This window comes from Panthera leo, chromosome A2 (assembly GCF_018350215.1).
Source record: "Panthera leo isolate Ple1 chromosome A2, P.leo_Ple1_pat1.1, whole genome shotgun sequence".
NCBI classification, from domain to species: Eukaryota; Metazoa; Chordata; class Mammalia; order Carnivora; family Felidae; genus Panthera; species Panthera leo.
In genome coordinates, this window is record NC_056680.1 from 115,791,624 (window position 1) to 115,816,907 (window position 25,284).

The window sequence follows — 25,284 nt, forward strand, 5'->3', positions numbered from 1 at the left end:
GACTTGTTCTTTGGCCTAGAACATCACATCACAACTTAATAAATGCTAGTAAAGCCTTCTTCTAAGTTTTTTGTTTAATGTTTGTTTGAACACCAAAATCCTGGCTGTGACTTAAATGACTAAAGAACATAAGTAAGATCAAAGTATTTTTGTAAAGCAATATATTAATTCCCAATAAGCCCAAGGAAAGGGAATTGACTTCTTTATTAATCAAGGAAATGCAAACTAAAAATCACAAGATACCATTAAACAACGAACAGAATGGCTGGAATGAAAAAGACAAAAAATGTCGAGTATGAATATAGATCAACTAGAACGCTCATATACCACTAGAGGAAATGTAAATGAGTACAGCCATTTTAGAAAACTGTTGGGGGAAATCAATTTAAGCTACATATATGCCAGCCCTGTAACCCAGAAATTCTACTCTAGGTATATACTCCACAAAAGCACACACGCTGCTCACCAAAAGCTGTACAGCAGCATTCATCGTAACAGTCTAAAATGGGAAAAACCCAAATTCTATCAACAGAATTGAGAAATTTCGGTACGTTCATACAATGGAATTCTAACAGCAATGGAACTGAACAAACCACAATTTCACACCAGAATATCAGTGAACCTCACACACTCAAAGAGTCTATATGATCCTATTTATATAAATTACAGAAATAGGCAAAGCTAATCTGGTGGTGCTACAAATCAAGAAAGCCCTTTGGAGTAGGCATAGGGACTGGGAGATATATGAGGGAGCTTTTGAGGAGCAAATAATATTCTGGTTTTCCAGATCTGGATGCTGGTTACACAGATGTGTTTACCTTATGAAAATTCATTAAACTATACATTGGTGCTTTGTATACTTTTCTGCACATGTATTCATTCTACCTCGGTAAAAAGTTTACCTAAAATACAAGCAATAGGCTAACCCTCCAAAAGAGAATATATTTCTCCCAAAATATCTTTCATGAATAAATGGGTTCTTTTTAATGTCATGGTGATTACCAGCCACTTGGAAACCTACATGATGTGCATTGGTTTGACCCAAGAGCCTACTGCTAAGAAGAGAACCCAGAAAAAGCAATTTTCTATTTCTGAAACAAGGCAGGAGCTGCAAATGCTATTCAGAATTGTTTGATTAAGGAAAAAAAAAATGAGATGACCAAAGGAGATCAGCTATAGGGAATGAGCAAAGATTGCAGAAAAGATGAAAAGAAACAGAAGCTCCTTAAAATGCACAAAAATAGCAATTACTCCTAAATGAGACTTCTGTTGAGCTACTAAGAAAAAACCAACTATTTATTCCAATGCAGATATGTGCCTCAGAACCCTGCTTCTGTCCCAGTATTATTTTAAAACACTGCACAACAGACAAAGAAAGAGAGAGTGCCATGGGAGTAGTAATTAATGGCAAATGCAGGTGTCTGAGTAGAGGAAAACCAAGGGAAATGAAACACAAACCCTTCCACTTCATTAGTGTTCTAAAAATATTCTCGTAATACAAAGGCATGCCCTGCATATGTAGTATATATACATGAATGAGAAACCTAATCAAAATGGTTTTTGTGAATCTCGACCATAGCCCAGATACAAATACTTTAGAGATTCAAAATGGAAATTAAAAAATTAATGGCACTGAGCCAGTCAAGCAGTGCTTCAAGTAAACACAGAAATAGACAAAATAAATGTAAACTCAATTGTCTGTGCTAATGAAGGCAGATTTTTAAAAATCTTTTTTATTTGGAGGTGCCTGGGTGGCTCAGTCGATTAAGCATCTGACTCTTGGTTTCAACTCAGGTCATGATCTCACAGTTCATGAGTTCGAGTCCTGCATTGGGCTCTGTGCTGGCAGCGTGGAGCCTACTGGGGAGTCTTTCTTTCCCCCTCTCTCTCTGCCCCTCCCCAACTTGCGCTGTTTCTGTCTCTCTCAAAAATAAATAAAATTTAAAAGAAAAATCTTTTCTATTTGGCTGTGAAATATAAAAATAACACACACTCCAAGACTGATGAACAGACACAAACCCTTATCCTCTTCTGAATTTGACATTACTTCATGTTTAACTTGACCTCAACAGGACTCAAGAAAGCAAAGAGAAAGAGCTGAAGTCCAGGCAACTAGTAGAGGGAGGTGACTTTGCAGTCAACATTCAAACTCCTGTTGTAAAACTAGACATGAGAAAGATGATTAAGTAGAATTCACATAATCCATCACAGTTCATGTTGGCCAACGTACAAACTGGTTTTGCACAGAAACTTCGCCAAGGAGGTAGCCCTCCAGGAAAAAAGAAAAGAAAAAAGATGGGATGCTGTCAAAGTTTTAATTACATAGATTCCTTGATCTTATCTTATCTACCTTCAGGCAAAGGTGCTAATAAGCAGTGAAATTTGCAGAAAGCAGGTAGCAACAAGGAAAACAAGCAAGAGATTTGCATAATCAAACTTTCAGGTAAGTTTTTTCTTAAACCTGGAACTAATAATTCTTGGCTTATGGAGGGGCGTCTGGGTGGCTCAGTCAGTTAAGCGTCCGACTTCAGCTCAGGTCATGATCTAGCAGTTTGTGGGGCTCTGTGCTGACAGCTCGGAGCCTGGAGCCTGCTTAGGATTCTGTGTCTCCCTCTCTCTCTGCCCTCCCCCACTCGTGCTCGGTCTGTCTGTCTCTCTCTCTCTCTCAAAAGTAAATAAACATTTTTAAAAAATTTTTTATTATAATTCTTGGCTCATGTAATGATAAAAAATAAAAACTGGTCTCCCTTTATAGAAAGAAGGACTAGAAGTAACTACATTGATCTGAGCTAGAAATAGCAGTAAGGAAAAAAAGATCAGAAGTTACCTCGCTTCCCCCAATAGCAAAGCAGATTTATTACAGGCATCTATGCTGACTATTCTGCCAAAACCAATCATAAATTGTTTAGCTTTAACATAGGTTCAAAGAGAGGATCACCATCATCTAGCCAAGACCAACTGAAACTGGCCTTGAAATGAGCAAAAACAGCAAGAAGAGTATTTGCTGAAGGCCTAACGAGGGCTGGCAGTCAAGTTAGTACATTAATCAAGGAATGACTAGGCAGTCTCCCTAAAAGAACTCACAAGTCCACAAAATAAATGAGTAGCTTGAGAAGGGACTAAATCAACAAATGTATAGAGAGCATGAGAGCTGAGCATTTACTCACCCACCAAGCATTTACTCTAGGGTTAAAAACACTATGAAGAATGGACATCCATTATTTTTGCTTGTCCAGCCAATTCATCTGTCTGGTACCAGCACCCAAACTTCCCCTTCCCTGTTCCACAGGAAACACCAGACACGCACCTGGCCAATGACAGCCCTGATAACTCTGGTTCCAGTCACTGGCTCAGAACTAGGAGCATGACGAAAGGCAGGGGCAATCGGGGGCGATAAACATCTGCAGAATACAGGTGCTTGGCATGTAGGAAATAAGCCAGTAGCTGTTAAGAGCTACTCAGGTGCAAAAATTCTGCCTGAGAATGAGGCCAGATAAGAACAGGGTGGAAGCTGGCAAGAAACAGGGCCATGATGACATGGTTTGAGCCCCTAGATCCAGCCATGCCTGAAGGCAGACCTACTCTTGGACTTTTTGCAACATAAACCAGCACATTTTCTTTTAAATTGTCTTTAAGCTCAATGGGTTTCATTACTTACAAACAAAATGCCCTAATGTATCACTACTACCCTAGTCCTTTAAACCCCTTTGTAGGAATAATGTTTCAGCCAGAGAACTCACCCTCAATTACTAAATTTTTTTTAATTTTTTTTAACATTTATTTATTTTTGAGACAGAGAGAGACAGAGCATGAACGAGGGAGGGTCAGAGAGAGGGAGACACAGAATCCGAAACAGGCTCCAGGCTCCGAGCTGTCAGCACAGAGCCCGACGTGGGGCTTGAACTCACAGATCACGAGATCATGACCTGAGCCGAATCGGACACTTAACTGACTGAGCCACCCAGGCACCCCTCAATTATTAAATTTTTTAAAAACACCTTTTGAAATGAAACATTCTGAGAAATGGATATGAAATAAGTTTGTCCCTTATTATTCCCTACATTTTAGGAACCTTTTGGTGACTGGATTATTTCCTCCCACAGAGGAAAATAAGCTTCTCAGGGTAATTGATTATTCACACCAGCTCCTAATAACAGGTTGTTTGGGCCTTTAGAACACTGAAAACCTTTTTGTTCAGCTCTATCTTTGTGCATCCCAGGAGTTCACAGGATGAAGTAAAATTTGAAGGTTTTTGCTGCTTGAATTCAATTCTTTCTGCCCCCTCCATTGAAAGGGGAGAACTCCACTGAAGAGTGCATGAATTCTACGAACCTCCCTTCTGTCTCCACTTCCCCAGAGAACAGAAGCCAGTCGTGTGATTGAACCTCAGTTGCTAAGTGCTAATGTCAGCAGTAACATACTATTGGTTTGTAAGTTGTCCACCATTACAAAATCCCATTCTAATTGGAAAACACACACTTGCCATGGCAGATTCCACAAAGAATCTGGCCAGTACTCTCTTATATCTATTGTGAGTAGACAGCAGGACATCCGGTTGAGTTCACATCTGACTATCTACACACAAAGTGGGTGAGGTGGGACTGTGCTGAACTAGGTTCTGAGTGGAAAATCTGCCAACATAAAATGATAGAAAAGACCCAGGACTGGAAGTCTAGAGGACCTGGACCTGGTCCTGGCACCAGCTTTGCTTCCAACTATGCATGACCCTGGATAAGCCATTTCACTGTTTAAGATGCTGATTTCCTTACTTTTCACACGTGATGGGTAGAAATGGATCAGTGTTTTCACTGCAGATGGTGACTCAGGTAGCAGATGATGAAATCAATTTAGTGGATCAAGACCAACATTAAAAACACTATTCTAGGGCTGAGGCAGGAATCACACAAGATGAGTCTAGAGCATCTTGTAGTTCCAAAAAGTAAGAACATGTTAAAAAAAAAAAAAATCGACAACGATGGGTTTATGTCAAAGAACACAGGAAGGGTGGCTGGGTAGCTCAGTCGGTTGAGCATCTAACTCTTGATTTCGACCCAGGTCATGATCCCAGTGTCTGGGGATTGAGACTTGTGTCAAGTTCCATGCTTAGCCTGGAGCTCGCTCAAAATTCATTCTCTCTCTTTTTCTCTCTCTCTCTCTTGCTCTGCCCCCTCCTCCACTCTCTCACTTTCTAAAAATTAAAAAAATAATAATGTTAAAAAAAAAACAATACAAGAGCCAACTGAAAGTGCACCTACTAGTCAAAGCTGGTACAATTATAGTGACAAAATAAATAAAGCACTATTGGATTATAGCCCAAAGTGTAAAATAAATATCCATGAATCCACACGGATATAAATACTGCTTAACTGAATAAATCAATAAATGGAAGACAGACAAACCTCACATGCAGAAAATACCTAACAATGTATGTAGATATTCCACCTTCAAGGAGGTGAACATAACCCCCCACTCCTTCCATATGGACTGCACATAGTGGGTTGGGGAAAGAGTGACAGGACAGTAGAGAAACCTGGCAAACACTACCTCAACCAGGTGATCAAGGTCAACACGAACAGCGATAAATCATGTTGACAGTATGTACCCTCAATATTATGCGGGAAGAATGGCACCTCACCTCTGTAATCTTTCTCCCAGAAACCCATTAACACTAATCTAATCATGAGAAAACCAAGAGACAAATCCCGAGTGAGGGACCTTCTATAAAATGCCTGGCCAGCATGCCTCAAAACTGTCAAGAGCATAAAAAACAAGGAATCCTGGAACAGAAATAGGATAGCAGGTAAAAACCAAGGAAATCTGGACAAAGTAGAGACTTGGGTTAAGAATAATGTATTAGTGGGGCGCCTGGGTGGCTCAGTCGGTTAAGCGTCCAACTTCAGCTCAGGTCACGATCTTGCGGTCCGTGAGTTCGAGCCCCGCATCGGGCTCTGGGCTGATGGCTCAGAGCCTGGAGCCTGCTTCCGATTCTGTGTCTCCCTCTCTCTCTGCCCCTCCCCCGTTCATGCTCTGTCTCTCTGTGTCTCAAAAATAAATAAACGTTAAAAAAAAAATTAAAAAAAAAAAAAAGAATAATGTATTAGTGTTAGTTCATTCACTGTGACAAATGGACCTTCAAAATGTCCAACAGAATTGACAGAGGAAATTGAGTGTGAGGCATAAGGGAACTCACAACTTTTCTGGAGATCTGAAACTGTTCTAAAATAAAAAGCTATTTTGGAGTTGGAGGGTGACTAAAACAAACTCTGAGCATTATCAGAGCAGCTAATCTCTAAGCTTTTCAGTGGCTTTAAAGGCTAGTGAAACTAGAAGGAACTCTAAAGCTACGGTGAGAAAATCTAGACGCAGTCTCAGCTCTGCAATTCGCACTCAACTTACCAAGGTGCTCAGTCTGATTTTCCCCAACTATGCAACAGGGTTTCATATCTGTCCAGCCTACCTCACAGGGTTGTTTTGTTGTGAGAAGCAAAGTATATATGTGAGTTACAAATGTGGAAATACCATATAAGATATGGGGGTTATGATAACCTAACCATGATGTTAACCAGAATTCTCTGGTCCCTTCCCAAATCAGAGCAGACTCAGGGTTACTGAAACTCAGTCTTCTGCCTACTGAACCAGTATTTGGGTTTTCAAAGGGGTCTCCAGACCAACAGCAGTAGTATCACCTGAGAACTTGGAAACACAGTATCTCGGGCTCTACCACAGATCCACTGAATCAGAAACTCTGGGGGTGGTGGCCAGTAACCTGTGTTTTGACAGGCCCTGAAGGTCATTTTGGAGCTGCTGAAGCTTGGACCCACCTCCCCAGAGAAAATGACAGATAATCGTGATAACTGTGAGGCCCATTCACATGGGCCACATTCCTCTAGCTGGCTTCCTGCCCAACTAGCAACCATGCGACTCTCCAGAAACTCCCTCACATCTACTAACACTTGGCTAATCCTCATAACTCCTGAGAGAGTGGAGGAGAAACAGTATTATCCACAGGGATGTAGGGAAGTCCGTGATATGCTAACGTGTGAGTTAACTAGCTAGAGCAAGACACAAGTACATAGTTATTTTTCCCAAGTAATCTGTGAAATTCTTAGCGATAAAGGAAAATCAGGGCACCTCTCGGGACCATACACCAGTTTACAAACACCCAAATTCCAACATTCTGTCCTTCTGGTCCCAGGCAAATTTGTCAAACAAGGTGTCTTAATCTGTGGATCAGAAAAGGTAGATAAACATCCATCCGCCCTATCTATACGCACCTATGAAAACAAAACCTTTAAATGCCAGAAAACAAAAGAGACTTCCAGGCCCTTAAGCAAGGCACAAAAAATGCAGAATGAAAAGTAATAAACAAACTAGAATACTACTAGAAAAACAGGAATTACCAGTCAAGAGAGCCCCATGTTAGCAGGTTTGCATGAAGTCCATACAGTCCTTTCCGGAACCACGTTTAGGCCACAGCTATTACCCTTTTCCTTGTTAACTCATTATTGATATTATTCCCAAGGATACACATACAATAAACGTAAGACAATACTGGGCTAGAAAAAGATGGAGTTAAACACCTAATTAGGGTGAATTTCACGCTGCTTGTGCACAGGTATATTTTACAAGATAGGAGAGCTGCAGGCACGAACAGTGTCTCTCAGAAGAACAGACACAGGACTTGCTTGTGTCTGGAGACAGAAATATTATGTCTCAGCACAACTGACAAAGAAAACATATGCTTAAACATATATGTCATCCAATAATCATTCCTTCATTCACCTCCACTTTCCTTATTCCTCATTGACAGTCTTCTGGAAAATATAGACCGTATCCCATAATTTACTGACAGAGGAAAAGAAACAAGATAAATGACATGCCTATCACATAGGTAAATTCACCCCGACTGAACCATCACAGCTCCTGCCTGCAGATACTCGGAATACCTGTATTCATAGGCCATCTACATGAGCTAGCTTCTCCTGTTTCCCACCATCCCTCCTCCCCACCAATGAACACACAGTAACACAGCATTTGAATACCAGCCAGACTAGTGAAAGCATATTCCCTAGCTCAGAAACACTCTGTGGCTCTCCGAATGCAGAAAACGGGTAGCCTTGCACTGCCCTCAAGCTTCCCTGCATCTCTATCCTCCAGCTACATCAGACAGCATCTCCTTCGGCCATTGCTCAATACTCCCTGTGCCTGAAATGTCTTGACCTTTAAAATCTTACCACCTGCTCTATTAACATCCCCCCCAGGAGCTCTCTCCAAGTTTACTCTTTTGAATTACTCTCCTGCCTTCACTGGCAATCATGGAAGTAACACTCCCCTCCCCCCGCCATTGATTGGTTCCAGGAATTAAATCAGGTAACATTTTTTCAAAAAGTACTGAGAATAGTGTCTCACTTTTTGTAGATAATCCATTAAAGAAAGCTACTGTTATTATCATTATATACCTCCTACCTTATGACTAGTTACCCTTCCCCAACCTACCTACCTCTTAGCTGGCTTTCCCCAAGGGACCACATGCATCCATCCCCCATTCTCTCCGGACACCTGCCCAAAAGGTTGTACAGCTGGGGCCTCCCTTGGAAACCTCAACTGCCGTAATTTCAACTAAAACCGCAGGCTCACAGAGGTGATCGCCAGCTTTACCCTCTCTTCGGAGTTACCTGCTGGATATCTCCACTGATGTCACCCATATACTTCAAGCTTAGTCTGTTCAAAACCAAAAGCATTCTTTTTCCCTAAAATCTATTCATCTTTCTATTTTCCCTTATAGTGTTCATAGCACCTTAAATAAAATAGTCATATAGGCCTGAAATTCTAGAGTTACTTTTTTTGTTTGCTTTAATATTTACTGCAGAATAATACATTTATGTGGAACCAAATTTGAGAGATACAATTTCAGTCTCACACTTGTCCTTTGCCACCTATTCTCCCTTTCTTGGGGAATCTGATGTTACCAACCTCTTGCTGATCCTTCAAAAGATATTTATACTTCTGATACACCGTGGGTATGTGTATCAGAATACCTGCTTACCAACCAGTTCTCTGGAAAAACAAAAACAAAAGCCCTGATTTATTGCCTTTGCTGATTTCCATGGTCTAAAGACTCCCACCATGGCCAATGTCAAAACAACCAATGCAAAGTCATTGACCAAGGAATTAAAAAGAGATGCACACAATTGGTTCTCACAAGCTGGTAAAAGCTGACTTCAGCCCACCAGTTTAGGACTGTGTGTACAAAAGCATAAATATGTACATGTCTATGTATAGATAGATACAAAATATATTCTCAGAGACTGTTCCTAATCAGCAACTGTAGAGCTGCCTCTTTTTTAACTGCTCCATCATTTATTAACCAGTCCCTACTGATGGACAATTAGATTATTTGCAATGTTTTATTTATTTGAACAATGCTGCAATAAATAACTTTCCACATAGGTCATTGTGCACATACACATATCTGTAGGATAAAATTCATAGAATTGTTACAGCGGGTTCAAAGGGTGCATGCATTTGCAATTTTGATAGATCCTGCCAACAGCGCTACACAGGGCCATTTTCACTTCCATCCACCCTAAATAGTGAGTCCTCAAATAGGTTACTGCCAACAGTGTTAACACATCTCATTATATTTGTCAATCTGATAGGTGGGAAACAGCATCTTATGAAAGTTTTAATGGGCATTTCTCTTTTTATTTATGAGGTTAAGGTTCTCATATGTTTAAGAGTAATTGTGTGCTCTTTTGTAAACTGTTCATATTCTTTGTCTCTATAGTAACTCTTCTTTCTCTTACTGATTTGTTGTAATTCTCTATATACTTAAAAAAAAAATTTTTTTTTTATTTACTTACTTTGAGAAAGCGTGCATGCGTGCACACCAGTGAAGGGCAAAGAGAGGGAGAGACAGGATCCCAAGCAGGCTCCTCGCCATCAGCACAGAGTCCGACACAACTCTCAAACCCACAAACTTTGAGATCATGACCCGAGCCAAGATCAAGCAGGACACTTAAACTGAGCCACCCAGATGCCCCTGTAGTTCTCTATATACTGATGAAATTACATCTTTGTGACATGTATTGAAATTATATTTCTAAGTTTATTGATTGCCTTTGACATAGTTTTCTTTTTTTCATTTCAAGATTTTATTTAAATTCAGGTTAACATATATGGTAAAACTGGCTTCAGGTGTAGAAGTTAGTGATTCATCACCTACATATAACACCCAGTGCTAATCACAAGTGCCCTCCTGAACACACATCACCCATTTAGCCCATCCCCTGCCCACCTCTCTCCATCAATTCTCAGTTTGTTCTTTATAGTTAAGAGTCTCTTATGCTTTGCTTCCCTCTTTTTTTCCCCTTCCCCTATGTTCATCTCTTTTGTTTCTTAAATTCCACATACAAGTGAAATCATATGGTATTTGTCTTTCTCTGATTTATTTCACTTGGCATAATACACTCTAGCTCCACCCATGTCATTGCAAATGGCAAGATTTCATTCTTTGTGATGGTGAAGTAATATTCCATTGTATATAAATATCACATCTTCTTTATCCATTCATCAGTCAATGGACATTTGGGCTCTTTCCATAGTTTAGCTATTGTTGAAAATGCTGTTATAAACATCGGGTGCAGGTACTGCTCTGAATGTGTATTTTTGTATCTTTTGGGTAAATACCTAGTAGTGCAATTGCTGGATGGTATGGTAGCTCTATTTTTAGTTTTTTGAGGAACCTCCATACTCTTCTCCAGAGTGGCTGCACTCTGGTATTCTCAGAATACGGTATTCTCACTGCATCTGATCTCATGGTTTATGAGATTGAGCCCTGTGTCCGTATTCTCACCAGCAGCACAAGAGGATTCCCCTTTCTTCACATCCTCACCAACACCTGTTGTTTCTTGTGTTGTTAATTTTAGCCATTTTGACTGGTGTGAGATGATATCTCATTGTGGTTTTGATTTGTGTTTCCTTGATGAAGAGTGATTTTGAGCATCTTTTCATGTGTCTGTTAGCCATCTGGATGTCTTCTTTAGAAAAGTGTCCATTCATGCCTTCTATCCATTCTTAACCAGCTTGTTTGTTTTTTGGGTGTTGAGTTTGAGGAGTTCTTTATAGGTTTTGGATAGTAACCCTTTATCAGATATGTCATTTGCAAATATCTTCTCCCATTCCGTTGGCTGCCTTTTAGTTTTGTTGATTGTTTCCTTCTATGTGCAGAAGCTTTTTATCTTGATGAAGTCCCAATAATTAATTTTTGCTTTTGTTTTCTTTACTGCCAGAGACCAGTAAGAAGTTGCCGCAGCCGAGGTCAAAGAGGTTGCTGCCTGTGTTTGCCTCTAGGATTTTGATTCTTTCTTGTTTCACATTTAGGTCTTTCACTTTGAATTTATTTTTGTGTATGATGTAAGAAAGCGGTCCAGTTTCATTCTTCTGCATGTAGCTGTCCAGTTTTCCCAGCATCATTTGTTGAAGTGATGGTCTTTTTTCCATTGGATATTCTTTCCTGCTTTGTCAAAGATTAATTGACCATATAGTTGTGGATCCATTTCTGGATTTTCTATTCTGTTCCATTGATCAAAGTGTCTGTTTTCATGCCTTGTCAAAGATTAATTGACCATATAGTTGTGGATCCATTTTTGGATTTTCTATTCTGTTCCATTGATCTAAGTGTCTGTTTTCGTGCCAGTACCATACTATCTTGATTACTACAACTTTGCAATACAGCTTGAAGTCAAAAATTGTGATGCCTCCAGCTTTGCTTTACTTTTTCAAGACTGCTTTGCCTATTCAGAGTCTTTTGTGGTTTCATACAAATTTTAGGATTGTTTGTTCTAGCTCTGTGAAAAATGCTGGTGGTATTTTGATAGGGATTGCATTAAATGTGTAGATTGCTTAGGGTAGTATAGACCTTTTAACAATATTTGTTCTTCCAATCCATGAGCATGGAATGTTTTTCCTTTCCTTTGGGTCTTCTTCGGTTTCTTTCTTAAGTGTTCTATAGTTTTCAGAGTATATATCTTTTACCTCTTTGGTTGGGTTTATTCCTAGGTATCTTATGGTTTTGGTGCAATTTTAAATGGGACTGATTTCTTGATTTCTCTTTCTACTGCTTCATTATTGGTGTGTAGAAATGTAATAGATTTCTTGGGGTGCTTGGGTGGTTCAGTCAGTTAAGCGACCAACTCTTGATTTCAGCTCCAGTGATCATCTCAGGGACGTCAGATTGAGCCCCCAGCTGGCTCCACGCTGCGCATGGAGCCTACTTAAGATTCTCTCTCCCTCTCTCTCTCTCTCTCTCTCTCTCCCTCTTCCTCTGCCACTGCATCACTGTGTGTGTCTCTCTCTCCAAATAAATTAATTAATTAAACAGAAATGCAATCGATATCGGTACATTGATTTTATAACCTCCAACTTGGCTGAATTTGTGTATCAATTCTAGTAATTTTTTTGGTGGAGTCTTTCAGGTTTTCTACATAGCGTATCATGTATGCCTTTGGACGTAGTTGTTTGTTCTGTTTTTTTTTTTTTAAGTTTACTTTATTTATTTTGAGGGGTGGGGAGGGGCAAAGAGAGAGGAAGAGAGAATCCCAAGCAGGTTCCGTGCTGTCCAGTGTGGACCTGGACACAGGGCTCAATCTCATAAACCATGAGATCATGACTTGAGCCAAAATCAAAAGTCAGACACTAAGCCGACTGAGCCACCCAGGCACCTCTTGACATAGTTTAAAAAAAAAAAAAAAATCTGGCCCTGCAAACATTATATGTAGTCAAATGATTCAATCTTTTGTTTTATAAGGTCTAGATTTTGTGTCATATCTTGAAAGAATTTTTTAACGCCATTATTATTAAGATGACATTTTGGTTTTTTTCCGAGTTATTTCAATGCTAAGGTTTGCATCCATGTGGAATTTATTTTAGTGGAAGTTACGAGGTAAGGCTCTAACATTTTTACCTGATTGTACCAACTCTGCTTATGATCTCCCATTGGATCCTATTTGCCTTCTCCCTCAACCCCGTTCCTCAGATCCCTGGAGTTCCAAGGGGCCGTCATCCTAACCTTCCAGCGTTTCTGAGTGATCTTTCGTTTCTTCTCCATTATTACCACCCCAGTTCGGGCTCACCGTGCCAGCACTCCTAGCCTCTGACGTTCTCCACCAGCTATAGAATACTTCCTCAAAGATAGCTCCCACCATGTCACCTCCTTGTTCACTGTCTACAGAATGAGACCAGGATCCACTCCAGTTGGGCCCCAACCTACCTCTCCATTCTCATATCCTGTCACTTTTCCCATAAAAAACAGTCTACTTTTCCTTAAAACAGTCCTTATCATCATACTAGAGGGTTCCTCACTCCTTAAAAATGCTACACCCTGACTCATCCAGCATTCTCGGCAGGCTGTGCTTTCTACATAGTCCTCTGTTCCCTTCCTTTGTCCCAATACTATGTGTCCTTTGAAGCCTGGCTCAAATGCCCACTTCTCTGCAAAAGCACCTCATATTGCTCTTTCTGCGCTTCTCTAGCATGGCAATACCTTGTTCACAGCAAGGACCACCCCTCTTTGTCTCTCACAATGTTCCTTAAGAGCAGTGGCTGTGACCAATTAATTTTTTCATGCTCCCTGCTTCTACGTAGCACCTCATGCACAAGAAATTGTTTTTAATGAAATGAAAATGCCTTTAGTGTATATCAGAATCACCCGAGGGGCTTGTAAAAACACAGATTGCTGGGCCCACCTGCAGAACTTCTGATTCAGTAGGTGTTGGGGGGGAGGCCCAAGAATCCACATTTCTAACAAGCTCCTGGGTGATGCTGATACAGCAACTGCTAGAACCCACTTTGAAAACCACTGCCTCAAACCACATCACAAACCTCAAATTGAAAGCCTTTAGAAACTAGGACACAGTATGTCCAAAAATCTCATGGAGAAGGAAATCTTCTCAGGCTGGGTGTCATTTAGATATGGGTAGATTTTTTCTTGTCCATCCAGTTCATCCTAAAAAGGTAGTGAATGGCCCATGACCACCAAGGTAGAGACACTGCTATAATTAGATCCATTCTCTGGCTCCCAGTCCAGTGCTCTCCCCGCATTGAGGGGCCCTCTGGTCAAGGGCCTGGCATTAGAAGCAGAATGACCAGACTGTTCCCTTAGGGAATGTGAGTAAACTACTTAAGCCACTCTAGGCCTGTGATGGTCAGGGGTTGAGTGGAAGCAAAAGAAACCAGCCTGGCAAATGAAACCGAACACAGTATCTTGGAAAACTACCAGTGTCATGAGCACGCTATGCAGGCGCACATACAAGTTGTGTCTTTCCACCATGTCGGTTTTATTCAATCCTAAAGCAAAGTTAATCATAATTATAAAGCAGGTTCAGGATTCCAAACTCAGTGACATTTCACCATGTGATTAAACCTGCCTTCTTACGCACCACACAGAGCAGAACCTAAAACAAACCACACAACAGACAACAGAAGGGTGTAGGAAGTTAACGAACCAAATGTGAAGTCAATCTGCGAGCATGTAGTTGAGATAAGGCCTTGGGCAGGCCCAGGTCAGCTCTGGGCACTAACTGCTTATTATGTTCAAGCAGGAAGGATCTCGGTTCTTTTCAGCAGCAGTTGTCTTTTTTTAAGGGGTTAGGACTGAAGGATCTGACAGTTTGCTGCAAAAATCCTCCCCTTTTTAAAGGGACTGAATCGGTCATGGGCCCCTGCAGACCTCCTCTGTTTCTGTTTGTTATCAGTTCTGGGGTGTCAGCTGATGCTGGTCCCGGAGTTACCTCATAGCTGCAGTACCTTTAACTCTTTGCGTCATTGCTTGACTAAGGCCCCTGCTTGACATGTGAGACTCCATTTTGCTCTCTACAACCACTTAAAGGAATTTAAGAGGAGGCTGGAGAGGCAAGCACTGGCATAGCTTCCTGGGAATGGAAGCCAGGCCACAACAATGTGGTACAGACAGGAATGGACCCGTCAGGACACACCCTCAGCAGCAGAATCTCCATGGCCCTTGGCACTCACCCAGAGTCCAGCAAGAGGCATGTGACTGGCCTGGCTCACAGGGCCACCCATGGCCAAGGAGAATGGAGCCCTGGTTCTGGACTCAGCAAACTATAGGCAAAGAAGTGATTCCTCAAATGGAAATCAGGAAGGGTAAGTGGATGTTGGACAACTAAAGAGCAAGTAATCGCTCCTGAGCCTCTGTTCAGTCATTGGTAAACTAAGATGATGATAGCCACCTTACAAGTTATTGAAAATCTAACAAGATAGTATAAGCAAAGCGCTTGGGCTGGCACGCGGCTAAGTGCTTCACAGTTACTAGGTGCCATTGCTATTTTCATTATTCTTTGTAATTACATGCCTTTAAAGGCAGCATGGCTCCAAATTCCCCAATGACTCCAAAGGACACCTCAGTTAATTCTATAGACAGCAGAAATCTTATTGAAACAGTCCTGAACCTGTGAGGAAAAAACCCACATGGGTCTTCCCCATATTCTTTGAGGCTTTCAAATACCCCACACTCACTGCATCTCAGATGCTAGACAACGGAGCAACTCTAGAATTTGAGCCAGCAAATGACTTTAAGCTACTTTCATGGCTATGCTAGAGAACAGATTGTTATATCTCATTCAGTTTCAGTTACAAAGGTGGTAAAAACTCAACTTTGGATTCAATTCCCAGCAGCAAATAAACAAACCTTGTGTAGCAACAAAGAAAGCAATTCAAAAGCTCAGGACAGGGATTAAACCCCTCCTTCTAGTCAGTTCCACCTGGCCTCCTGCAAGCAGTACAAAGACACAAAAAGGGTAAGATTTTGCTTGGACCATCATCCTCGGAGGATCCCGAACCCCATTCTCTCCCCTCCTCCTTCTTCAGACAATCAGCAGCCTGAATCATGACCTACAGAAAAATAGAACTTTCCTCCCCAGGGCCCCAATTAAAATCCAGACTCATTCCCTTTGAGCCACATATCCCCACTGTAACAAACAAATTCTCTGTGATTGTTTAATATCTCTGTCCCCTTTGAAACTGTAAGCTCCTCGAGGGGAGGTTCCACGTTTGGACAGTTCATCACCATATCCTATGTACACAATGTGGTACCCGACATAGCGTGTGTCCTCAATAAATAGTTCTTACGTGTCTGAGCAGAAATCATATTCCATGTTTTCATTCCAGGGAGGCATTTACTTCAAGTTTAACAATGTCTGTGAGACTAAAAACATAATATTATTTAGTGAGATTTAAAAAATAACTCTTGCTTCGAAACATGTAAGATCACTGCCCACTCACAAATGATTTGGGGAAAGAAATTTGTTTTATTAGACTTACACTGTAACTTTACATTTCCTGTATTATAACATTTGATACCAAGAAAGAAAATAAGTGTGGGAATCTTTAATGGCACTATATTTTAATACATATGTGGAGAAATGTTATATTGAGAAAAGTGACCCACACATTTTTGAAAAATCAGGTTTTAATATGTTAACTGTAGAGAGTAAACAAAATAATAAACTTGATTTTATACTGACAGTCACAAATCCCTTGATGATCTCTTGGGCTGTTCATGGTGATTTAATTCTGTTCTGCTTACAGTAAAGCTATTTTTCAATTCAGGTCCACTCTCTAGGAGTAAACACAGACATTCAGAGAGCAACATGATAATCATCTAAAAAATTTTATATGAAGGCAATGTGTTTCTCAGCTGTAAATACATGTATTGCTATTTAAGAATTATATTCCACTCATATTTCAGGGGTCTTGGGGAGCCTAGAAACAATCACATTCTGACTCACAAACAAACAAATTTAGGCAAAGTGATTATAAATCAAGTCCAGAAAAATTCAACTTCAGGCTATAAACACTATGACTAAGAACAATGAAGTTACCATTGCATTTTCTGTATTTCTCCAAGATGAAGGAAATATTTAATCAACTTTAAAACAAAAGAATCAGATAAATAACTAAAGGAACAACTCCCTCATGCTGCTATTCCATCTATTATAAAAGAATTTTTAAATTTTCACATACAAGCAGCCCAGGAAGGGCTGTACAAGGCTACAGTCTGCCTGTTGTAAGCTTCTACAAAGAATGATCTTTGAATAAATCCATATTTATCAATCTTTTCACATAAGAGGAATCATTTCCGAAAAATATTTTACTTCAGACTTTTTTTTAAATTTTTTTTTTAATGTTTATTTAGTTTTGAGAGACAGAGAAACAGAACCTGAGTGGGGGAGGAGCAGAGAGAGAGGGAGACACAGAATCTGAAGCAGGCTCCGGGCTCTGGGCTGTCAGCACAGAGCCCGACGTGGGGCTCGAACCCATGAACCGTGAGATCATGACCTGAGCCAAAGTCGGACGCTTAACCAACTGAGCCACCCAGGCGCCCCTACTACAGACTTTTAAAAAAATTCAAATGTCTTTGATTTTAACTTACGAAAAATCTCCAACATATGCAAAAGTATACAGCAACACTGTCTCAAAAGAAATGTAATATGACCCATATATGAATTCTAATTTTTAAGAAACCAGTTAAAAAAGGTAAAAGAAAATAAGTAAAATTTGTTTTAATTATATATTATCATAATATATCCGAAATATTATCATTTGAACATATAAACAAAAAATACTGAGATAATCTTATTCTTTTTTGCACTCTTTGTATATTACCCATACTGTATATCTCAATAAGGATTAGCCACATTTCAAGCGCTCAACAGCCATTTGTGGCCCATGGCTGCCCTAGTAAACAGCTAATATAGACAATAGTACTAAAAATCTCATGAATTCTCCAGACAGCTAACAGACACATGAAAAAATTCTCGACATCACTCATCATCAGGGAAATACAAATTAAAACCACAATGAGATACCACCTCACACCAGTCAGAATGGCTAACATTACCGACTCAGGCAACAAGAGATGTTGGCGAGGATGTGGAGAAAGAGGATCTCTTTTGCATTGTTGGTGGGAATGCAAGCTGGTGCAGCCACTCTGGAAAACAGTATGGAGGTTCCTCAAAAAAATTAAAAATACAACTATCCTACGACCCAGCAATTGCACTACTAGGTATTTATCCAAGGGATACAGGTGTGCTGTTTGAAAGGGGCACATGCAACCCCATGTTTATAGCAGCACTATTGACAATAGCCAAAGTATGGAAAGAGCCCAAACGTCCATCGATGGATGAATGGATAAAGAAGATGTGGTATACATATACAATGGAGTATTACTCGGCAATCAAAAAAGAATGAAATCTTGCCATTTGCAACTACATGGATGGAACTAGAGGGTATTATGCTAAGAAAAATTAGTCAGAGAAAGACAATCATATGACTTCACTCATACGAGGAATTTAAGATACAAAATAGATGAACATAAGGGAAGGGAAGCAAAAATAACATAAAAACAAGGAGGGGGACAAAACATAAGAGACTCTTAAATATAGAGAACAAACAGAGGGTTACTGGAGGAGTTTGGGAAGGGGGGTGGGCTAAACGGGTAAGGGGCATTAGGAAGACACTTGTTGGGATGAGCACTGGGTGTTATACATAGAGGATAAATCACTGGAATCTACTCCTGAAATCACTGTTGCACTATATGATAACTAACTAGGATGTAAATTAATAAATTAATTAATATTTTTTTAAAAATCCCATGAATTCATCACCCAACTTCCATAATCATTAACTCATAGACAGCCTTGTTTCCTCTAAACTCTCTCCCCAACCTCAGATTATTTTGAAGCAAATGCTAAAAATCATAGCATTTCATCCATGTTCAAATTTCCTTCATCTTTTTTTTTAACAGTTGTACATTTGTTCAAATTGGAATCTAAACAATCAACTATGAGGATCTCTTTTTAATGACATTTTTGATGACACCAACATAACAGGAGTTGTACTTTTAGTAAAATGCTTCCTTCATTCAGATGTTTATTCCACATCTATCTTGCGTCAAACACTGGTCTAGTCCCAAGACACAACCACGAACAAGACTCAAAGGAACTTGTGGCTTAGTTCCTGCCTGCACAATAGGACCACTCAAGGAAGCTTTAATAAACAATAACAGTTCCATCAATGGGCAAATGGATAAATAAAACATGGTATTACATACAATGGGGGCGTTATTAGGCAATAAAACCGAATCAAGTACTGATTCATGCTGTAACAGAGATGAACTTTGAATACAATATGTTTGCTGATAGAAGCTACACACAAGACCACAGAGTATGATTCCAATTACATGAAATGTCCTGGATAGGTGAATCCATACAGACATAAAGTAGGTTAGTGGTTTCAGGGTGAAAGAAGAGACTGCAGATAGGGGCGGATTTCTTTGGGGGGGGTGACAAAATGTTTTGAAATTAATTATGGTGATAGTTACACACCTGTGAATATACTAAAAAATCATTGATTTGTATACTTTAAGTGGGTGAATTGTATAAAATATGAAAATCTCCATAAAGCTGTTATTTAAAAATAAGTAACTAGATAAAGTATGTTACACACAATGGAATACTATCCAGCTATAATACAGAATGAGAAAAGTCCTTTAAAACAAAATAATTCCAGTGACCAACCCTCCTTACCCCCAGCCACCTGATCCAGAAGCTTAGGGAGTGGGGCCTGGGTAGGGAAAATTTTTTAAAAGATCCCTAAGGGATTCTAATGTAAGTCAAACAAGAGTCAGCGGTTTCAAGGAAGATTCAGTCAAGTGATCAACAGTTACAACACGGTATGATAATGGCTCTCTATAAAATGGGTAGGCAGAGTGGCAAGAGTGTTCTCCAACTTTAACTTGGAGGTGGGAGAGGAAGACTTCTTGCAAGTGACATCCACGCTGAAATGTGATGGACGAGTAGGAATTAACCAGGTGAATATGGGTGAGAAAGAAGAGATTACAAAGAAGACGTAAGTTTGTGCAAAACGGGGAGGCCAGAGCACATTATGCATAGCCCTGGGGATACAGGCAAGGTGCTGCATTTAGTTCAATGTGACTGGAAACCACAGAGCAAAGTGATGAATGATGAACTGTGAGCCAGAGGTGATTCACAAAGGTTCTGGTAAATCAGGTTACAAATGTGAAATGCTCATTTATCGATAAAAAATTGACCAAAATATAGTTCAAATTCCATAAGTTTTAATTCATTTTTAATAACACCACCATATATATGAAAAAATAGTGCATATAAAAGGCATTTATTCTACAATGTTTATTTGTGAATGGGTCTGAGATCTCCTTACAATATCTCCAAGGTGAAAACAATCAGAATAGGTACTTCCCCAGGGATTTAAATAACTAGGATTTCTTTTACTTCATCATAAGTTGATGAAGGCATTACAATATTGTGGATCAAAAAGTAGGAAACAAAATGCCACATTCCAATTACATTTTTCACAGAATATTCTAACAGAATATAACCAAATACAATCCTTTCATATTCTCTTTTTAATTGAGCACCTGCTGTGGACAGGATACCACACTTAGTGATCTGAGGAACAGAAATATGAGGAAAGTGTACTAGCTGTGCTTTTAAGGCATTTACAATCTAGTAAGGGAAGCAATACATTTGAATAAATAACTAGGCCAGGAGGCAGAGGGGTAGGGGGATTGCTTGGGTGGGCGGAGGTAGGAAAGGAACAAAGTACTAAAGGAAAGAAAGAAGCCAACATATTCAGTGGTCAGAAACTAAACTGAGGGCTCATTTTTTTTTTTAAATGCTGTGAGAGATTAAGTTCAAAGACATTATTGTGGCAGAAGTGGCTTATGAGTTCAGCCTTTAAAGAGTTGGTTTTTCACAGCTAGAGACAATGAAAGAGCTTTCTAGGCAATGAGAGAGTGTATGGGCCAAGGCAAAATGCTCAGTTGCTGAATAAAGTGCTCAGTTGCTGCCGGTTCACAGAGTTGGGGAATGAAGGGGGAAGGCGGCCCTGAGCCCAGGCTGCAGAATCCTGACTATAGGCTGGGGACTCTACACTTAAATGGGAAGAGAAAGGACTTGGCATTTCAGGCTCAGATCCACCTGTACTAGCTGTGAAGCAGCCTCATCTGGAGCACAACTTTTCCAACCCTGACCCGGAATTATAATAACAGTGCCTGCTCTGGTGTTGCTCTGAGGATTAAAGGTAGTAACTCATATACGGCACACATGACAATAGGGCACAAGACGTTTGGCAACTACTGCTGCTGTTATTAATGTTATTACTATTAACTCTAGAAGCCACTCAGGAAGTTTTAGCCACATAAGGACAGCACTTAAAGCATTGACCTGAATGTGATATGAAGGAGACACTGTAGGAGGAAAATCTGCCTGTAAGTAATGGTAGGACAGTGCAGCAGTCCCTAAGACCCCGAACTGAGATGGTGCAGGGGGAATGGGAATGGATCCGTGTGAAAGATGCTGAGGAAGAGAGGGACGAGAGTTGGGGTGAGCTTAAACGTGGCCTGAAGTAGTGACTGGAAAGTCAAGAGGGAATTTTCCAGAAGAAGGGGGTTAAAAAGCAGATGAGTGAGATGTAGACAGAAAAGAAATCCACACAGAACTAGACAGCTCTCAATTATGCCTGGAAGGCTCTATCTTCCTTCCTGTGCACCCGCCCATCACTTCTGTGGACATTCTGGGTTGGAGGGTTCCCCAACCCTCGCTGGAGTACTCCTAAAATGGAATTAACCATTAAGAAAATATAGTACTGCCAAGAGGCACATTATAAAACTGGATTATCCAGACTCTCATGCAGGGAAAAATGTTATATTACCCCCTAAAATGGGAATGGAAGAAGAAAAACAAATGATCGCAAATTCCTTTCCACCCTATTCTGCCATTAGCCCTTTAGGCATGGTAACCTTAAAACTCTTATCTAACTTCTTGCCCTCAGTTTTATTACAAGAGTACAGAGCTGAAATGTAGTTATTTTACTAAAAGGTTGCTGCAGAAGCTTTTAGAATTAGTAGTGATTTCTGACTCTCCTCTGTTCTACATATGGGAACAGAGGAACTAGCTGTCTTTCCAGCACTTTCCTTAAGAAGCATAAAGCATTACTGCGTTCAAAGTTCATTTACCACAGTGAATAAAACCCATCAGATTTCTCTTCAGATTTAAGTGAAAGTTTCAATTTAGATTTATGTGGAAGAAGAATTTCCTTCCCTTTTATATTATTAAAAGTCCCCCATCTACCAAGCCCACAAAACCATAAACTCAACCACAAAAATCAATGGCAGTAAGAGTCTCAACAATTCAGAAAATAGTACAACTAGACACTTGACATCGTCAGTGATAACTTTATAGCCCAACCTCACATGGTTTTAATATATTGTATCATTGGACCCTATCATAAGTTAACAACTAATCAAACAGTGGGAACAGGAGAGATTTCTATGTAGTAGAACGATCTAAAGATTTAGAGTCAGAAAAACCATTGACAAAACCGAGCTCAGCAATTTACTATTGACCCTGGGCATGTTCCTGAACCTAGGCTGTGGTTTTTTGATCTGAAAAAAACGGAGACAACCTCACAACATTGCCTATAAGATGGTAAAAATTAAATGAGATAATACAACCTACTGCAGCCTGGTAGTATCTGTCCTACAACATAACTATTAGCTATTATTGAAACTGTTACCTCAATGATAAAGCAACAAATATTCTTTTGGCTAAGCAATACAGTTTTGTCACAAATAAAGTTAAACAGAGGCACCTGGGTGGCTCAGTCCGTTGAGCGTCTGACTCCAGATCAGGTCATGATCTCATGGTTTGTGGGTTCAACCCCGGGGTCGGGTTCTGTGCTGACAGCTCAGACCCTGGAGCCTGCTTCGGATTCTGTGTCTCCCTCTCTCTCTCTCTGCCCCTCCCCCACTCTCACTTTGTCTCACTCTGTCTCTCAAAAATAAATAAATGTAAAAAAAAAATTTAATAAAAAAGATTTAAAAAAACAAATAAAGCTAAACATCTATTGGTTTTAATGGTGAAAAATACATTTTAATTTCTTGGAAGTGGTCCAGCACAACAGAAAACGGAATGGAATTCTAGTTCTGCCAGGATAATCCTGGGGAAATTGGTTAACCTGCTAGAGCCTAAGGTCCCATCTGCTTAGAAATACCTAATAATAACATTACAGTAATGTTTAATGAGGTAATCAATATAAGTTCCCAGCACATATCCAGTTCTTAGTAGGTACTCAAACAATAGTAGTTACTGGTATTTGTTAATTTTCTGAATAGAAAAAAAAAAAAAGGATAAAAAAGGATGAAAATCAAAACCAGCTATGTAATCACCATTCTTCATATTTTACAGAGAAGTTTTTATTCGTTTCTTGCAGGCACTGTTGTTGACTTTGGGGATGCAGCGATGAACATGACAAAGTCTTTGCTTTCCTGGAACTTCCATTCTGGTAGGGGAAGCCAGACAGTAAACAGCCCAAGGCGATCGTTTCAGAGCTAAGAGGAACACCAAACTGGGAAGGGGGGTGGATGCTAGCAAGCTGCGGGGGGGGGGGGGGGGGGGGTTGGCGAGGGGGAATCTTCATTTAGCTAGGTGCATTTCTGCCCAGGCCTGCGTGAGTGGTCTCCTTTGGCCAGAAGGGGGAACTTCATCTTGTAGGATGCTTAGGGGTAGAGTGTGGATATCAGAAGTCAGACCTACATTTTTTCCTGTCTGTGTGAGGATCTCTTTTGCAGCTGCAGCTTAAAATATTTCTAAACGACTCAACCCAGTTCTCAAAATCTGAGGCTCAGTGCAACATCAGCGGGGGAGGGGGAGGCGGTGGAGGCTTCGGATGCACTTCAGCACAGACCCCTTCAGATGCACAAACTTTACAGACCCCTCGGCTAAGGGGTTCCGACTGAGCCTGGTAGTTTGTGAAACGGGGTTGGAAGAGTACAAGTGTGCAGAAGGTGGCTGGCAAGTTCATTAACCCTGTTAAGAAGTATCTGAACGATCTACCATTATGCCCTCCGATGACTCTAGAGGCTGCAAACGCTTCCCAGGACGCTGGAAGGCCCGAAGGGGCGGATGCCCTCAGCCGGGAAAACCGGGAGTGGGGCGGGCCGAGCCAGGGGACCCAGGCGAGCCGGGCGCTGCAAGGCCAGCGTCGCCCGCGTCCCCCCAGCACGCCCCATCCCGCGGATGTGGTAAGGCCGCGCGCTCGGCACACTTAAACAGGTTTCCTGTGCCTCTCGCCCCGGCGCCGCGCCTCTCGGCTGCCCAGGACAGCCTCTCCGTGCCGAACCCCCCGGCGCCCGGACCCAGGCCCCGGCGCTCCGAGCCTTCTCGCCGTCGATCCTGGCCAAACCGTCCCTCCCAGGACGGAGCTCCAGGGTGGGCAGCACCCCGGCCCTACCTCCCCGGAAGCTGGCGCCGGCCCCGACAGCAATCTCTCCTGCTCGGGGCTGCCCCACCAGCCAGGAGCGACAGGAGGCAGACTCTGGTCCCACCGAGACTGTTGGCGCCCGTCAAACCGGAGTCCTTGCGAGCCAGCACCGCCTCTGGCCCTCACCACCCCAGAACACTTCTGGCGAGCTTCCCGGCGCTTACCTGCACGCTCCGCCGTCGGGGACTCCGCCTAGTTCTCCAGTGCCCGTCTCCCGGCTTCGCCCGCAGACCCGGGAGGAGGCAAAGCCGGCTTCTCCGGTCCCCCTGCAACGCGCAGCTGACAGTTCCCGTGCCAGCAGCAATAGGCGGCGGCGGGGACGGCCACTAGCGGATGGACAGCCGGGCTGGAGTTCGCGCCGCGTACTGGCCGCCGTGCGCTGGGGTCCCCGGCGATGCCACGATTGCTGGCGCTGCGGACGCGCAGCCGGTTCCCAGTACTTTGCCCAGAACTTCTCCGCGCCGCCAGTAGATTAGCGGGAGGAGCACCGCCAGGGGCGGGAGCGAGGAGGAGGAGCCTTCGGGGGCGGAGCCACACAGAGGAGGGCCGCGGGAGGCGTGGCAAAGTGGCCACACTCCCACCAATCGGGAGTCGACCCGAGGAAGGAGGTGGGGCGATGGTCTCGTAAAAAGCAAGCGGTTTCCATGACGCAGTCGGGGCAGTTGGGACCCCTGGTTTTCCGCAGGTGGGAAGGGCGGAAGGAGGGGAGAGCTGCAGCAGCGTCAAAGAGGGGCTACTGGCAGCTCAGCGCGCAACTGCGTGCTGTAGGAGCTCAATAAATGTTGGTCGAGTGGCATTTCCAGGACCGGGAAGGAGGGAGAAGAGAGGGCGGTGTGGGAGGGGCTTAAGGAGAATGTTCCTGGGGATACACGTGCGAACAGGCAAAGAGGACTCCATCTCTTG

At 41.7% G+C, this 25,284-nt stretch overlaps 1 protein-coding gene across 1 annotated transcript in view; it reads right to left on the reverse strand.

Annotated features, from left to right (window-relative positions):
• Positions 1–24,832, reverse strand: part of OSBPL3 (oxysterol binding protein like 3) — a 177,887-nt gene extending 153,055 nt beyond the window's left edge. Inside the window, exon 1 of the mRNA XM_042920425.1 lies at positions 24,546–24,832. The gene's annotated coding sequence lies outside the window, so the exon portion shown is untranslated. The remainder of the gene's footprint in view (positions 1–24,545) is intronic.
• Positions 24,833–25,284: the final 452 nt, after the last annotated feature.